The sequence below is a fragment of the Octopus sinensis genome, linkage group LG3 (assembly GCF_006345805.1).
Source record: "Octopus sinensis linkage group LG3, ASM634580v1, whole genome shotgun sequence".
Classification (NCBI taxonomy): domain Eukaryota; kingdom Metazoa; phylum Mollusca; class Cephalopoda; order Octopoda; family Octopodidae; genus Octopus; species Octopus sinensis.
The window spans coordinates 25,420,680-25,426,679 of NC_042999.1; the positions used below are offsets into that span (position 1 = coordinate 25,420,680).

General features: G+C 36.9%; 1 protein-coding gene and 1 long non-coding RNA gene across 4 annotated transcripts in view; one reads left to right on the top strand and one right to left on the bottom strand.

The window, feature by feature from the left end:
* Positions 1 to 6,000, bottom strand: part of LOC115209874 — an 845,616-nt gene that overhangs the window by 141,282 nt on the left and 698,334 nt on the right. The window lies entirely within an intron of this gene.
* Positions 1,405 to 6,000, top strand: part of LOC118762419 — a 13,418-nt gene continuing 8,822 nt past the window's right edge. Inside the window, exons 1-2 of the long non-coding RNA XR_004998168.1 lie at positions 1,405 to 1,473; positions 4,498 to 4,501. This is a non-coding gene — a long non-coding RNA (uncharacterized LOC118762419). The remainder of the gene's footprint in view (positions 1,474 to 4,497; positions 4,502 to 6,000) is intronic.

A 6,000-nucleotide genomic window follows, 5' to 3' on the forward strand; every position in this document is an offset into this window, starting at 1 on the left:
TAAAATTAATGGCGTCCATTCATGCCCAATTAGATTATTCACTTTCTAGCTTTTGGAAAAAATTTTTTTTCGTCGACAGAAATTCTATACCTTCTACCATGTTTAAAGGAATGTCATCTGTTTGTGTGGTCGTTTAATTTTTTAATGGATACTTTCGGTTTGTTGTTGTAAACGTTCCTTCAAAAGCACAGTCGCATTTGCACTGCAATAAAAAGCCATATGAAGCTCAAGTTTCTTAACTGCTGTGTAATTCACAATAGTATATCAATGCCATTCAACAACCCATGCTTTTGAGTCAAATCAGTATTGAACTTTAAAGATAATACGATGCACATGCTGAGGCATATTCATTCATTGATCAATGAAGGGGATACGTGTAAGATTTTGAGTAGGCAGTATATTATTATCATTATTATTTTTTGTGTTGTATTTATTGTTGTTGTTCTCCCCTTTGTTGTTGATGTTGTGCCTATACTAGAAGGAGTTGTTATTATCATTCTTCAGGCGGCGAGCTGGCAGAAACCTTAGCACACCGGCGAAATGCGTAGCAGTATTTTGTCTGCCGTTACATTCTGAGTTCAAAATCCGCCGAGGTCGACTTTGTCTTTCATCCTTTCGGGGTCGATTAAATAAATACCAGTTACGCACTGGGATCGATATAATCGACTTAATCCATTTGTCTGTGTTTAGCCCCCTGTGGGTAGTAAAGAAATAGGTATTTCGTCCATCTTTACATTTCGAGGTCAATTTCCGCTGTGGTCGAATTTTCCTTTCATCCAATTTTTGGTCGATAAAATAAGTACTAGTGATACACTGGGGTCGAGCTTGTTGGCCTTGTGCGAAAATTTGAAATCACGATTCTTATTACTACTAAATCGGCGAGCTGGCAGAATCGTTAGCATAGCGGATAAAATGTTTAGCGACGTTTCTTTCGGTTTTACGTTCTGAGTTCAAAATGTTTTTGCGGTCTACTTCACTTATCATAATGTTGGGGTAAACAAAATAAAGTACTAGTTAGGAACTGGGTCAACGCAATGTTTCAAGCCTCGTGCTCATTGTAGAAAGGATTATTATTATTATTATTATTATTATTATTATTATTATTATTATTATTATTATTATTATTATCGAGTGAAAGAGCAGTGCATGCCATCAAAGCGACATTGGGGTAAGATATACGAAACCCAGGATATCCATTATTACTGCCCGTCTGTTAAGAGTATACCAGGCATATGCATCACAACCATATGTGCGTGACATGGTGACCTCATATGATGGTAAACAGCGCATGACCTTGTAGGCGGGGGTCCAGTTAGAATCTTTTTCAGGTCGAGTAGCCCATCCCGTTCAATAGGTCTCTGAATAACTTTGTTTAAGGATGATGAACAAAACACCTTTTCGGAGGTAAATTTTTCAAGCCCCAAGGAAATCCTCTCAACACATGGCTATGATGCTTCCCCAGTACTCCTGCTCGTGGTCAGAGATACACGTATTGTCTGTCACTAAGGGACATGATCGACTGGTTAAGGTCAAGCAACCGACAAGTAAATATGAGTTACTGAGCAGAATATTTGTTGTAGCCCATCTTTTTTACACCAAGAAAAATCCATTTACATATGAACACTTCCAAACAGTTAAGATCACAAGCCACGAGAACCACTGTCTTGTTTTGCATCAGAGCAATTATCATCATCATCATCATCCTCATCCTCCTCCTCATCATCATCATCATCCTCATCCTCATCATCATCAATCATCATCATCATCTCATCATCATCATCATCATCATCATCATCATCATCATCATCATCTTTGTTGTTGTTGTTATTGCTATTGATTGATTGAGAGAGCGAGAGAGCAGTGCATGCCATCAAAGTGACGCTGGGGTACAAATATACGAAGCTCAATATACCCATAACGACTACACCAGACACATGCAACACAACCACCTGGGCACGACCTGGTGACCTTATATCGAGATAAACAGTGTATGACTTTGCCGGCGGGGCCCAGGTGGAATTTTCTTCAGGCTGAGTAGCTCATCCTGCTCAAAGGTTCCCTGAATGTTTTCAAATTATGTGCACAGCTACTATTTACATATAGATAACTAGAATTATTTGCATTATACATGTTTCAGATATTGTGAATTGTGTTTGTAGATATATATGCATAATAAACATACATATATGGGGCTGTGCGGTAAGAAGTTTACCTTCCAACCACATGGTTCCGGGATCAACCCCGCTGTGTGGTACCTTGGGAATGTGTTGTCTACTATAATCCCGGGTCGAAATATTGCTTTGTGAATGGAGTTGGCAGACATATATATTTGTATGTACGTATATGTATCAACCTATGTGTGTGTCTTTGTTCATGTGTTTGTCCCCACCATTATTTGGCAACCAGTGTCAGTAAAGAGGCCAGTAGGATAAATACCAGGCTTTAGAAATACGTACCTCAGCATAGCCGCAGTCAAATCATTGTAACAGGTAAAAAAGAAAAGATAACTACATAATATATACACACAAATATACGTACATACATAGATACATACATACGTACATATATGTGTGTGTATGTATGTATGTATGTATGTATGTATGTATGTATGTATACATGTTCTCTTCTGCTTTTAATCATTTAAATTCTTCCTCTGAAGAAAGAGATGATTTCTAACAAAGACACATTTCTCCATCGTTGAAATGTAGATAAGAAAACCTTATATTTTAAACATGAGAAAAGTATTGCATACTTTTACTGCTCCACTTACAGATTATATTTGTAACGTGCGAGTTAGCTGGATGGTATCTTTTCCTTTAAACCCTAGCTTATCTAGATGGCATTTAATCACAAAATCAAGTTCACTAATTATTGTTGCTATAAATGTGAATTTATAATCTTGATATAGAAGCAGGATGTTTCGAAGTAGTTGTTCATAATTATCTTCTTTGAAAATCAAAGAGATATTCACCTCAGCAGACAACTGGTCTCTGTGACGCAATGTAATTTTCCTTGTCTATTCCAACAACAATATCCAGCGTGTTATGTTCATCCTTGATAAATGTTTTCATCGGAATGTTCCACCAGTAATTTTTGTGTTGATGTTTGTGTTCGTATTGAATGAGAAGCGGATTCTCTATATTTATTCTGAGAGAGACTTTTTCGTTTCGAACGGTAATGTATATATCCCCGTTTTTTTTTGCGACGACATCGTATCGCATAAAGAAGTTGGTCGTTGATGACATTATTGGACAGCTGCTAATCACATGTGTGTTATCTTCCACAGAGGTATGACATAATCTACATTTTCAACTGCATTTTGGAACACCAAGAACTTCATTGTTTCTTTTGTTTATTAGGTATTTCGTGGAAAATTTCTTACTCTGGTATCGCAAATGCATAAGCTTCGAAGGGTGATGTGATGTAGCGGTCATGAGACCAAGAGCATCTTTGCTTCATGTCAATATCACTGCATTCTCCAAAGCTAGGAGCTGGCAGAATCGTTAGCATGCCGGGGTAAATGCTTAGCGGCATTTTGTCCGCTTTTATATTATAAGTTCAAATTCCGCCGAGGTCGACTTTGCCTTTCATCTTTCCGGATTCAATAAAATAAGTACCAGTTGAGCGCAAGGGTTTTATGTAATGAAACCCCTTTCTCCAGAACTGCTGGCCTTGTACCAAAATTTCAAATCAATAATACTGGCCTTTTCAAGTCTTCGAGAACCACCCATGATTTTTTTGGTATGCTGAGCGTTTCATATCGAGGGTTTCTTTGAGGTTATGCTAGTCTTGAGGTTTTGGAGTTGCATAGGAGGTCATCAAACAGAGAGTGTTTCCCGAGGAGCTCGATGCCGTCGCGTAGTATATTGTTCTATTCACTTTTCAGCGCTAAGTTAATGCAGTTATTTTTGCTGCTGTTTAGGAAGTGCTGTCTGAGAGACACTATACGACATTCGAAGGCTGTCTGCACTGATCTCAGGCTTCTAACTCCTTTATCTCTTCCTAGGAAGAGCATATTGATATCACTATTTCTGTGCAGGTTTCTTAGGTATTATAACGTCTACAGAGCGGATTCCTTGTAAGAGTAATCAAGTATCGCAAATCCTGGGATCAGCTCTGGCATTGCAAATGCATTGTAGTATATTGTCTTTATGTGAGAATTCCGACTGCCATATTTTTCTTAGTCTGGCATAATATTTTCGGGTCACTCGATCTTTATTCACAGAAACTTCCTATGACATATTTTCATCAATGCCCAGGAATTTGTAGTATTCTTTGTGTAGGATATGTGAGCTATCATCGATGCATAGGTCTGGAATCTAGGAGACTGATTTTCCCCGTTCAACAATCAAATATGAACTTTTCTTTTGGCCGAATTTAATTCCAATTTTGTATGTATGTATGTATGTATATATGTATGTATGTATGTATGTACATATATATGTATGTATGTATGTATGTATGTATGTATGTATGTATGTATGATGTGCAAGACAGATGAGTGACAACCTGGCCACTGGTGGTGGTGTAACACACCATACTAATCATATCTGTCGGGCATGTGGAAGAGAGAGAGTAATTCGGCAGGAGGACTTAAACGACATGCAAAGGTACATGAAGCCCAGTTACAACTACAGCCGGCTATTACCAGTAAAGGTTTTAGTTGCCAATTCTGTAAAAGACATTGTAGATCTTTAGCTGGGCTAAAAAGTCACATTCGATCACAGCACCAGTAACAGTTAAGCTTCGTGCAATGGCCATACTCGATAACGAGAGAGCAGCCATAATAATGATGTGTGTATACACGTATGTATAGGCGTTTTCTCTGTCGCTGGAGATGTATATCTGAAACTTTGATGTATCTTGCCGTGAGATCGATTCGTACGTTAGAATACTATCTGAGAGAATGAGATCAATCAAACTAACTATGTGAATTGCAGAAAACTCACAATCTCACGGCCCATTTCAAGATAAGCTTCACTCAGTAAACATAATTCTTCTGGTCCAAAATCCATGTCCATTTTTCGTTTTATGTGGAAGAATGGGGAATAGAATAAGTTTTGCCAAGTTTAATCAGGGGTATTCGGAACAGGCACATCTTAATTCATTAGTAGTATATAACCGCCGTTCTTTCTGCCTAGCAGGTTATTAGATTACAATGCTGAAAGGTACGTGACTTGTCATACATAAATAATTCAGAGTCCTCAAGTACTTCTGACTTTTTAATATGTCGGTAATATGTCTCAAAATGAATTTTAATATATTTTCATTTTGTGAAATTTTGACGTGAATAAGAAGAGTGTAAAATAAAAATAAATGTTGCCTGTAAAACTAAAAAAAAAGAAAGAAAAAGAACAACAAAAATAAAAACAAAAAAACCCAATAAAGTCGAACAGAAGAAATACCAGAGAGAAAAATGCATAAGCCAATAATAACAACATAAACAAGTAATAATAATAATAATAATAATAATAATAATAATAATAATAATTAAAAAAATAACAAGAACAACAACAGTAACAATAAGAATGATGATTATGATGATGATGATGATGATAACTGACATTAACCAACTTTTGCAACTAATAAGAGACTTTGTTTGAATGGTTTTATGTTTTGAAACATTTGAGGTCTCATTAACATGTGTTACAGTGTTGATAAGGTCTTCAACTTGTTTTCAGTGAATCGTCGACATTTCTAGACACTCACCGCTACATACATACATGCATACATACATACATACATACATACATACATACATACGTACATGCGTATGTACGTACATATGCATGTACATAAATGTGTACACATACACATATGCACACACAGACACACAGAGAGAGACACACACATATATGCATATGTACATATATAACCATACGTACACACATACATACATATACACGCCTACACATACACATATACACACACACATATATTATGTGTGTGTATGGGGAGGGTGGGACAGAGAGGAGTAAACAAAGTGGCTTGATATAACGA